Raw genomic sequence first — 12,813 nt, forward strand, 5'->3', positions numbered from 1 at the left:
TAAGAGTTTTTATTTACTCTCACTTTTGCCACACTTGACAACATAAATACTTTTAATTTTTTGCTAATTTAACCAGTGAAATATTTTACTTCTCTAAATTTGAATGTCACTGTTTCCTCCTTCTGGTAAAGATGGACTTCTTTTATCAAGAAATATTGCAGTAGGCATTTCAACAGGTAAGAACGTTTTAAAACATGACTCCAACAGCATTATCGTATGATTAACAATAATTCCTTGTAACATTTTAATATCTACTTCAAGTTCAATGTTCCCTGAATATTTAAAAATACTTTTAAAGTTGATTTGTCTGAATAAGAATCCAAACAAGGTCCACACATTGCATTTACATTATGTGTATTATACGTCTCTATTAATATACAACAATTCTCCTTTTTCTGCTATTTATTATTTGAAAGAACTAAATTATTTGTCTTATAGAATAACTGGATTTGGCTGATTAAATGACCTCCATCCCCTGTATTTTTCTGTAAACTGGGCGTTAGGTCTAGAGGCCTGATCAGTGATAGGTTATTTCTTTTGTCAACAATACTTTATAACATTTCCGTACACTTCCCATTGCCTTGCATCAAAAGAAAAATAGGTCCTGTCTGCCCCTCCTTTAGTGATGGAAAGATTAATTAGTGGATTCAGGTCATGCCAGCCTGATCCATCTATTATTAAGTTTCACATATAATGTTTCTTATCAAACGGTTTTAGCAACTACTATGACCATAATCTAGATCCATTAACATTGTAAATGTGGTTTTCTATTTCTTCTCATTTTTAAGCTATGATTAAAAACAAACAAACAAAAGAAAAAAACTTCCCCTAATTATTTTCCTGCCCTGAAATACAATTCATGCAAGAAAGACGACTTACTGTCTCAACTGAAATACAAACTGTCTGAATCTGGGGGATATTTTAACTACTTTTTCTGCCAGTGGATGAGGGGAGCTGATTCAGGAAGTACAGCATGGGGCTTTCTTCAACATGCAATTCCTTTTCCGATGCAATTAGGTGAGCACCGAATGCTTCATGCCAACCCTCTTCACAACCACCCTCTGAGTCATCCTACCGAGGGCCTTTGCCAGGGCTTCATCTGGAATATACGTAGACACTATCTCTGCCAAACAGGCTGGGTATGAACCAGGGTAGTAGGAAGATGACAGTAACATTGTTTTCTCCTTTGGTACTACTTACTGATTATCTTTGATTGTCTTCTAAGCAACTTTATATTGTGAGCAACTAGAAGCAACATATGGTAACCCACCTGGCACATTTTCACTTGTCATGATTTTTTTTCTCTGTACCTCTTGGAACATATGTTAAAACTGATAAAATAGAAATGCAACAATCTTTAAAAATCAAGCCAAAGTTTTTATCTGTACCTTCCTTCCCTTTATTTCCTTCTGTATAAAACCAAGAACAATACCACTGAAGAAAAGTAAAATTGTCCTTCATCATCATTAAGAGGAAATACCATTTATTTGTCAGTCTCTTGTTCTATACTACTACTATGCCAAGTGCTTTAAAATGCATAATTCAATTCTGACATCATAGAAACCCTGCAAGGTTGTTTTATAAATAACTGAATGCCCATGATCATTCAGAGCATTAAGTGGTGGAACTGATACTGTAACCTAGGTCAGTATTGTCCCAAGGTCTGTATTCTTTCTTTGTTTCTCACCATCATAAACATTTATTGAACACCTTTGCTGTGTCCAAGGCACTGTCCAAGGTGCTGGACAAACAGAAGAATACGGTGGTAACTGTCCTCAACAACCTTACTATGGCTACTCAAAGGGTGGTCTGAGGTCCAAGCAGCAAGGACATCACCTAAGAGCTTGGCATCTATGAAGAACTGTCTTCTAGGCAGCTTTATGTTGTGAGCAACTAGAAGCAACATGTTGTAACCCACCTGGCACGTTTTCACTTGGAATGATTTTTTTTTTCTCTGTACCTGTTGGAATCTATGAAGAATACAGGATTTCACCCCAAACATACTGAATCAGAATATGTATTTTAACAAGATACCCAGGTATCTCATATTCTATATATTAGGTATACATAAGAAATGTTATGTTTGAGATTAATAAAGAATTTTTAACCTAGTTGTGAAAATAGTACATAGCCACTTAAAAAGAAAACTAGCTATACAGAACAGCCAGAGATGAGTAGACAGTGAACGCTGCAAGAAGCTAGCACCATGGGGATACAGTGGAGCTAGAAAGCGTGTAGCACAGATCCAGGGAAGACTGCTTGGAGGAGGTAGAACTCAAATCGAGTCATGCAAAATGCTTTGCCTGGTAACATGGGGAGATTGTTGTGAGTAGAAAGACTGTGACAATGAAGGCATCCAGGTAAAGACATTTATGGAATGTATGAGAAGCAGGGCTGACTCCGGCCAAGATGAACCCTCATGAGACTCTCTAGGAAAGAGGCGAGGCTGTGGTTTCATCTCTGTTCTCCTAGGATCTTACCCAGAGTCTACCATTTTGCTGGTATTCAATAAGTATTTGTTGAATGAAAGGCACTTCTTAAAAGTTCCACTTCCATACTGAATCATACTACATGTACTTATCCTAATAGTTGTTGATGTTTTCTAAATTAATATTTGGGGATGGTGCTACCTTGAGGAGAGTTTCAACCACTGCTGATGTTGCGGTCGGTTGACGTGTCTACATAACACAGTGATGAACTTCAAAAGACTTAAATTCTTTAAGTACTCTGTGGAGATCAGAGTACTATATAAGCATTTTATTTCATGAATGGATGTATTATGGCCAGTATTTAGGAATGTTTCCTTAGAATAGAGTCATAAAATGGAATTACTTGATGAAATATATATAAACATTTCAAAGCTCTGAATCACACTGCCAAATTGATTTTCAAAAATGATATTCCCTTTGGCAATACCCTGATCTGGAAAACTGCTTAGGAAGAAGAAGGTACAGAGGAGTGGGTTAACTGATGAATAATTGTTTCTGTATGGAGTTATTATCATCTTTCAAGAAATGTAATAGTTGCTTTACATATGATATCTCTAATGCTCACCTTGGCCTTTAAAATACATATTATTATTGCAATTTTACAGATAAGGAAACTAAGGCTGAGAAGGGCTTAATAGCTGTCCCCAGATATTTAAAGTCACGTAGCTATTAAATGTTGGAGCCAAATTAGAAACCAGATCTCTTAATCAAGATATCTATTCTTTCCCTATGCCAAAATTTCTGTTCTGGCTATATTTTGCTGCATAACAAATTACCCCCAAATCCAGTGGCTTTAATCAGCCACTCTTTTATTATATCTCACAATTTTGTGGATCAGGAATTTGGCCAAGGTTTGGCTGGGCAATGTTTTTCCTTCACATGGCATTAGCTGGGCAGTTCATGTGGAGGTGAAGTATCCACTTCAGAGATGGCTCACTCACACAACTGCAAGTTAGTGCTGGCTGTTGCCTGGAAGCTCAGGGAAGGCCATCAGTTGAGGGTCTTAAGCTCAGGGAAGGCCATCAGTTGAGCGTCTTAGTTCTTTTCTACATGGACTTCTGCTCTGGGGTAATTGAGTTTTTTCACAGCATGGCTACTGGGTTCCAAGAGTAAGAATTCTAAAAGACAGGAAGTATAACAGAAGTTGATAGTCTCTTAAGACCTGGGCCCTACAAGTGGCACAGAATCATTTCTACAAGATTCAATTGTTCACAGTAGTAAAAGAGTCCACCCAGATTTAAAGGAAAGACATACAGACATAGACCACTACATAAGTGTCAAACAATTAGCAGTCATCTTTATCACATTTCCTAAACCTGGATGCTGAAAATACATACACTCAAGTTATGCATCATATATAATTATTCCAGAATAATTCACGGACACCATTGTTATTTTCACCATTATAAGACCTTTCATTCTATTTTCTGTAACCATGTGTATGAATTATTTTGAGAAAAATGACATTTTCTGAAGATTTTACTATAAAGTCTTTATTTCTGAAACATGAAGTGGTCAGAAAAAAGGCTGAATCATGGAAAGGGTGCTGTTTGCACTTTTAGTTTTCTCTTTTGCGCTCTCTGACCTGGCTTGCTAAGTCACCAGCAGGAAGCTGCAATTTGAGGAGTGGCAACTCTCTGAATTCAAGACATGGTTTCCAGGATGACAGCAGTTACATAAATGTTGCTTTTCCATCAATAAAGCACTGCAAAGAAGTGTTCTTTGGTAGATAACTACTGAAGAGAGCCCCAGTTTTCCCAATTATAGGATAAACTGGGCTGGGCTCATCAATGTCTTTAATCTAGTTAGAATTCAAATGAGGTTTCCATTTTACAAATCCATGCAGACCTCCTTCTAAGCTAACACAGGTGTATGTGGCTTGCTGGCAACTATAAGCATTGCTAACATATTTCGACTCCATTAAAAATTCCCCTTCCTCCTACATCTGTGTTGAGACCCCGCACTCACTGTTGACTGCGTGTACTCTTTTCAGGAGTTCACTAAAGCACCACACCCATTTTCCTGATTAAGCAAATATGAAAAGCCAACATAATTCCCATATATACACCTAATTTAATACCTACTCTCCTGACCTAAATTCATCTCCCTTGGAGACTTTCCCAAGAATCCAGGCTCTTCCTTCTGCCCTCTGTCCAGCTATGTTTCAGGGTTCTGAAAGTGAGGCCAACTCAGAAAAACATCCACAGAGTAATGGATGAAAAAACATAAAATGGGCCTGCATTAACAGTGCAATAAAAATTCTCTTTCTGAATCTATCTCCGTATGAATGGGAAACAGGAGGGGATGAGTGTATGAGTGTATGCCTGACCCAGTACATCACACTCTAGATCCAGATCCATAAGTTACGGTTATCTGCTCTTCCCAACGTTCTCACAGAAAACGAAGTGTTCTGAATAATATATACACATTTGAAAACATATTCATAGAGGGACTGCTAGACCCTGCTAGACCAGAAGCTACAAATGTGGGTTAGGATTATGATTGCTGGTAATAGTACTAAGAACGCCATGGAGAGCTGACAAGCCAGAGATTAGCTTCGGCTGTCCAGGTTTTGACAAATTTTATTTATCTCAGAGTCTAACCATTTCTCCCCTTGCCGACTCCCACTTCACCCCGGAAGACCGAATAAGATGAAAATGTCCTTTAATTCCTTCTACCCTCTGCACAGTGTGTTAAAACTTGGACAAAAGGCTAATCAAGTTCTCTCTGCATCATGAAGTTATGAAAGTTTATGCTACCAACTACCTTTCCAACATAAAAAAAAATTGTAATATAGGGTTGTCCTAATGATGCTCTTTTCAGCTACTTCATATTTTCAGAAAGATGGCTTCTGTGGAGAGCAGTAACTGTTTTATAGTGTAATTCAGAGAAGAATAAAGAACTAATTCAGGCTTTGTTTTATTTAGCTACAAAATTAAAGCACTGGAACTCATCACTTAAAGGATTTCATGTAACGTTATACCTGAATATATTGAATACACTCAGAGAGGTTCTTAACCACCACTGAATGCTCAGAAAGGAACAATATATTACTTTACAATATATAGTATATATACATACAGAACAACATAGCTCTTCTTATAACATAAATATTTGCAATTAATAAGTAATGAAAACAAAAATACCGTATATTTATAACTATATGTCTGATTAAAAAGTAGGGTGGTATAATGAAATGAGCACAAGCCCACATATCCTTTGACCTAATAATTATTTTTTTTCAGACTATACCTTTTTCTAAGCCCAAATTTTCTAGAAAACAAAGCCTAGAAAAAGGCAAAATATACTTTTAATGTTTCATTAGGGATACAATCCCAAGGAAGCTAGAATAGAGAAAAAAGAAAATGAGATGAAGAAGGAGGGAAAGCAAATACAAAATGGTGAATTACGAATCTGGCCACTGCACAGCCTTAGCAGAAAGTACACCTGGTCGTTCAGTCACACAGCATATCCCCTGAGAGGGTTCATTTAAACACTACATCTGGCAATAGCCCATCAGGGAAGGGAAGGAAAATAATTTATCCACCAGCTCCGTAATATCTTCTGTTTGGCATTGATCAAGGCTTCCCTCTGGGGCCTATAAGAATACAGTTAACACCAGGCTAACTGGAAGGTCACCCAGCAGCATCCAACAGAAACCATGGCTAAGCCAATATGATGAAGCATATAAGCCTGAACCAGCACAGCTGTAAGGAAATACTTGCACGTGTGCTTAAAGGACATTATTGTAGCATTATTTTTATAAATAAAATTGAAAGACTGAATATCCATTTTAATAATTAATAATAATAATATCCATTATTAGGATAATAGTTAAATATATTATGGTACACCCATATAATGGATAGATTCAAAGGAATGAGTAAATCAGACCTACTCACCCAAAAATATATCCAGGACTTATTAAATGAAAAAAACAAGTCACAGAATTATACATATATCACAACCCACTTTAATGCAAAAAGGAAACACTATGAGTTTACATCCATATCTCTGTATCTATCTATATATGTATATATATATGAGATAAATAGAAAAATATTTAATAAGAGGCATCAAAAATGTTAGTGGCTACAACTAAAGAGAGGAGTGGAGGACATTTGTAGGGGGATTTCACATTTATTCTAATTATTCTTATATAATTTAAACATTTTTAAGTTAATAGGTAATTTAAAGGAAAAAGGGAGAAAGGGTGGAGAGAGTGATGGAGGAGGGTAGAACACAGGATTCGGATCCAGATTTCACTACATCTGAAATCTGTTAGGGCCACCAATCCCATCCAAGCCACGTGTTTCCTCCTGAGGCCTGCCTTCTGGGTTCCAATCCTAATGCTACTGGGATGATTTTTTAAGAGCTTTTTTTTTTGGGAAAAGTTTGGATGATATGTTTTAATATTATGATACAATGATATGCATGAGAAATCTACTATGGAGCCAAAACAGAGTTTGAATGACTTTGGATGCAATTTACAGACCAAAAGAATGCCCTCAACAAATCATCATGAAAAGAAGGTCCTGGAGAGCATATGAGTGAAACAGAGAAAGAGTGTTCCAGACAAATCTCAGTTGTTTCACACCAGACAAATCAAGCCATCTCAGATGAATGTGGTCTCAGGTAATGAGGGTAGAAAAGGACAAGGTAAGCAAAAGAGCAGAATGAGCTAATGACTGCTCAGAGGGTTCAACAGTTTGTTGAAGCAATCTAGGTAAAATATGCTTTACAAGTGCATCCTAAGTGACAGCAATGAGAAAACCTACAACCATCCTCAGTCTTACAAACAGTGGAGGGAGATAAGAGCTCCCTTGAACAGTGAGGACTGGCCTCATTTTTTCCAATGCCTTTTAACTAGACAAAACAAGGAAATAAGTCTCCACAACTGGTAAATAAAAGATCTTATTCTGAAGTAGCTCAGGTTAAATGTGATAATTTAAGTCAATACAGGTAGTGATGCCAACATATTCCAAGTTGTCTCATGTGTACGCTGCGTCATGAATTTTTTCAAAGGTCATTGAATTTTAAAGCAGAGATAGACCTTAAAGACTATCTTACAAACTTCTTATTTTTAAAGTGGAAAACAAACACAGGCACAGAGAGGGGTGGAGTGCAGTACCACTCAACTAGAAGAGTCAAAAGACTTGAGTGTGGTCGAGCTCTCCCCTGATGACCTGTGTTACCTTTAGGAAGCTGCTTACCTTCTCTAGAACTCTGCCACTTCCTCTGTAAAGTGAGCGCTTCAAAATATATCCCTGCCATATTGATACTGTTGTGAATTATTTCTCTTAGGGAAAGAGGAAAATATTTTTTGAGCTACAGATAAGTAATCATACCCTTGCATTTTACACATGGATTACCTGTGGCCTAGAAACATCGAATTACTTGTCTGTGCTCTTGTAGCAAAAAAATTGCATAAAGAGCTCTGAGAAACTGCATACTTTCCAAAAATAAATATAGTTTCTTTATTTTTTAAATGTTATACATGCTCATTTTTAAAACTAAAATGTAGAAAAAATACTACAAACAAATCACCAGAAATCTTATCATCTAGAAATAATATGGTAGAAATTTAGGGGAAAATGCATCCATAAATAACCTCTTTTCTCTCTCACTGTCTCCAGCAATCCCCTTTCCCATTGAAGGGAATAGGTATCAAGAAAATATTTAATTAAATTTTTTTCTTTGCCAAACATACTAATGGTAGCCAGAGTCTGAATATTGCTGAGATGCGTGGAAAAAAAATGCTATAAATGGAGCTTTCTGGAGGGGAAGTTTCAAAGCTCAACCCTTTTCATTAAGAAAAATGAGGAAATCTATTGGTTTGATCCTGTAAGACCACTATAAAGAAATCCTTACACGGATAGAAAAAACAAGCCCTCAGTGGGAATTTCCAGGCACTAAGGAAATAGGGCTTGTGATTGGTGGACACTGAAACCCACCAGGGCTTTCCTGGCAGTGGTTAAGAATCCACCTGCCAATGCAAGGGACACGGGTTCGAGCCCTGGTCCGGGAAGATCCCACATGCTGCGGAGCAACTGAGCCCGTGCGCCACAACTACTGAGCCTGCGCTCTAGAGCTCACGAGCCACAACTACTGAGCCTGAGCTCTAGAGCCCCGAGCCACAACTACTGAGCCCACGTGCTGCAACTACTGAAGCCCGTGCACCTAGAGCCCATGCTCCAGAACAAGAGAAGCCACCGCAGTGAGAAGCCCGCGCACCGCAACAAAGAGTAGCCCCCGCTCACCGCAATTAGAGGAAGCCCGCACAGCAACGAAGAACCAAAACAGCCAAAAATAAATTAATCAATCAATCAATTAATTAATTAAAAAAAGAAACCCACCAAACCTGGCTTGATCCTGAGTGGCTGAGAAGGTCCAGGTTGAGGAGGTGTTCAGAGTTGAGATAGTGGGAACATTCTTCCCTCACTCACCAGCAAGATACATTTGCTTTCTTGAAGGAGTCTGGTCTAGGGCCAAGAGCAGTGACCAGAACTAGAGGGTCAGACTTGGTTGTGTCAGACTTGATGGGAATTATAATGTGCTCCAGCTGGATCTGAAAATGTCAGCCACTCAGGAAGAATTTAAAAAGCTGCAACCTCAACTCTTTGGCTTGGTAACAGATGACCCTGACTAAAGGAACCAGTTTTTAGTGGTATCTGAGGTGCTCTCCGGCTTCAAGGAAACACAGCTGAGATCTGGCTCCTACTGTGAGCTGAAAGTAGTCTGAATTGACCCTATGAGTGTAAAAAAGAAACTTGGTAACTTGCTAAGACCATCATGGGAGAGGAAGCCCTAAGAAGAGAAAAGGACATTTTAGTTTAGAGGCAAACTGGAGACTTGGGCTTTTTAATTTGAGAATTTAACAGGACATATAACATCTTATTTTGAACCACAAGCTCATAAAATGGGTCATATCCATCGCATATATGTTATGTGCATACTTTTAAATAAATGGTAGCATATTGTACAGGCCACTGAACAGCCAACTTTTTCATTCAATTTTATGTTGTGACTGCCATGTTATGTTAATTAATGTAGACTGACACCCTTAATAATGGCTGCATACTATTCTAAAATAAATATATGAGCCATACTATTCTAAAATAAATATATGAGCCATACTTTATTTACTGTTTCCTTATTAAAGGACACTGAACTTGAATCTTCTTACTTTGTTTGTCAATGTTACAAGCACCGTTCACTCATTAATGATCATTCAAAAATAATCATTATTAAACATCTACCTTCTGACATTTAGTTTATTATTTTCTTTTCTTTTTTTCTACTTTGTCTTATTATTTCTTTAAAACAATTTCCTAGAAGTGGAGTTGCTGGATCAAAAAGGATCAAAATTTTCTCTCTTTGGTGTCTTCTGCCAAATAGCCCTTAAGAAATCTTGTACTAATTTGTACTCTACCAACAGAGTATGAGAGTGTCCATCTTCCTATGCTCTATTACGTGTTGTGTTACCAATCATTTTGTATGCAAATCTAATAAGTGGGGAGGGGGGAGATGTTGTTTTATTAGAGTATCTGAAATGTTGAACATAATTTCCTTGTTTTTTGGCCATTTTTATTTATCCTATTGTGTTTATGTCATTTGCAAATTATTTCTATGGGGACAGAAATTTTTTTCTCAATATTTCATAGGAATTAAAAAAATATTGTAGCAATATTGATCATGATCTACATCGGAAATAGTTTCCCCACTTTTTCATTCTTTAAACTTTGTTCCATGACATTTTTTCCATGTGAAATAAGGGATCAAATCTATCACCCTTCTCTTTTACGGTTTCTAGCTGGGATGTTATACTTTAAAAGTTCTTCAGCCTCAAAATAACCAAAACATCTATATTTTAATCTAGTATGTATATGATGTAATTTTTACATTTAAGCTACTGATTCATCTACAATTATTTTAAGGCCTCAGCTTTTTTGATGTTTAGCCACTTATTTTAACAACATTTATTGAATTATTAATTTTTGAATACTCCATTTTTTCTCCTTTCACTTAAAATGCTAAATTCCCAAATATACTTGGAACATTTTATAGAATCTGTGTTTTGTTTCACACATCTGTCAGTTCATTACTCTTCCACAAGCACATAATTTGATTACTGATAGTTTAAATATATTTTAATATCAATGAATCCTTTGTAAATATTCAATAAATTTTAACAAGTTCTATGAGACTCAGAGGTAAGATATGAACCTAGGAAAGTAGAAGACTGTTGACATGAATTGATATAGAGAACACCCAAGTGAAATCACAGGTCCAGATGTTCACCTAAACAAAGCCATCCAGAAATAGAGAATTTCTTATTCATTGAATTTGGGAAGGAGTCAAAGAATATGTGCAGATGTCAATAAATACAGTTGGTGTAAGTCCATCTATGCAATGAGACCCATCAGGCAATTCTCATCAAAACTCTTCCATAATTTTAATACTACCTTTAAATTTTTCATTGGTGTAAAATAAAATCTTATTTGGAGAACATCACCTTTTTTCTCAGATGCCTCATCAATATAGTTCTAGGAAATTCTTTCCTAGAACTTCTTGTGTAAGGTCATTTACATTCTTCACAGAGAATCTGTGCTTCTGCCTTATATTACAGAGCTCCTGGAACTTCTAAGAATGCAGACACTCAATTTTTAGGACACTCCAACTCACATGCTCAGTACTGAATAAGAAGCATCCGTGTAAAAGCTCCCAACTTCCCCAATTTTGGAAACACATGAGGGACGTTTCTGGAAATAAATGGAGGAATGGGGTTAACTTGAGCCTTAGGCAAAGAGTAGGAAAGAGGTCCTAGGAAGATGGCCTTGACCTTGAAAAATGAAAGGAAGAACAAATGGATATCCCACTGCCTGAATTCCTAGGTTATAAATATGAACAAGAAAAATGTAATAAATTAGGAGCGGTATATCTACACCTAGGATAAAGCTGCACCCGAGGTGGGGCTACCCCTTGTGCGGTGCTGGGACTGAATCTTGGACACAATTTTGATCCTATCAATATGCCAAATAATGTGGGATAATAAATCCTGAATCAAGTGAGTGATCATGAAGTTCAGTGTGAAGCTTTGAAATCAAAACACATCAGGGGTACCCTGTTCACAGGATAATTGCTACCACGGGATATCTAGAACATTTAGAAGGATTCTTATTTCATCATGCCACTAAAAACAAACATTATCCATCCTAAATATCACAAAAGTTTTCACTTCATTCTTTTTAATTTTGTAGTTAGCCACTCCAAAGTGGATAAAAATGTTTCCCAGTTAAGCATTCAGATCGACATGTTAGGGAAGGAGAGTATACTCAATTGATATGAGCTAGGAATGGGTTGCACTGTACTCAGGTAGAGGAAAATATTTTCCCAGTTTCTAGGAGAAACTTTAGGGTCCTTCACCCATTCATTCATTCAATAAATATGCACTGAGAACCAACAGAGTGCCAGGCACTGTTCTAGGAACTGGGGATAGAATAGTGAATAAGACAGGTAAGGTGCTTGTTTTTGCAAGGTGACCTGTAGTAGGAGAAGTATGACAATAAATAAATTCGTAAATAAAATATTGGATATTGAAAAGTTCTACAAAGAAATGTGCTAAGACAGTGTATGTTAGGGAAGACCCCTGACAGAAGATGGGACTCGAACTGAGGACACAGAGAAGTGAGGGAGCACGATCTTCCAAGGTCTGCAGGAGGAACATTCCAGGTAAAGGGAACAAGGCGGCCAGAATGGTTGGAGACAATAAGATGGAGAGTGCTAGGGGATGAGGTGGTAGGATCGCAGGAGCCAGACCAGGGGACCTTGTCAGATGCTAAGGAGTGGGAGGCCACTGGAGAGTCTGAGCAGGGGAATTAAAGGATTCAGTTTACATCTTTAATTGATCACTTTGGCTGTTGAGTTGAGAAATGATTCTAGAAGAGCAACAACTGAGATCATTTCTGGCAGTGACTTAGAAGACAGAAAATGGCAGGTGGGGTTAGATTGATAGACGTTGAGTTGCAGAGAAGTGGACAGATTTAGGAAGCAACTTCAACAGACATGCTGAAGGGATTGTATTTCTGGGTTATTAAATTCTGGATTCTGGTACTGACTTTAGGAGATTCCCTAATCTACCTGGGCTGCATTTGGATCATTTGTTTTCAATCTGTAGAACAAAAATTGCATAATAATTTTACTATATAATATTTGGCAAAATTTAATCAATCCTCTGGCAAGAATTTTTTGCTCAGTTTTTCAGTGAGTTCTTTCTTCAAGTATTTTTTCCTAAGTGCTCAAATAATCTTTTTAGATAATTAGT

General features: G+C 37.2%; 1 protein-coding gene across 12 annotated transcripts in view; it reads right to left on the reverse strand.

Annotated features, from left to right (window-relative positions):
- The window catches only part of DPP10 (dipeptidyl peptidase like 10), a 1,578,941-nt gene that overhangs the window by 1,451,640 nt on the left and 114,488 nt on the right, over window positions 1–12,813 (reverse strand). The window contains exon 1 of one of the 12 annotated variants that reach the window (XM_079923987.1): window positions 8,846–8,876. The exons of the other annotated variants lie outside the window; for them this stretch is intronic. The gene's annotated coding sequence lies outside the window, so the exon portion shown is untranslated. Of the gene's footprint in view, window positions 1–8,845; window positions 8,877–12,813 lie in introns of those variants that run through there. 12 annotated transcript variants of the gene reach the window in all.

Source organism: Stenella coeruleoalba (genome assembly GCF_951394435.1).
Source record: "Stenella coeruleoalba genome assembly, chromosome: 6".
Lineage (NCBI taxonomy): Eukaryota > Metazoa > Chordata > Mammalia > Artiodactyla > Delphinidae > Stenella > Stenella coeruleoalba.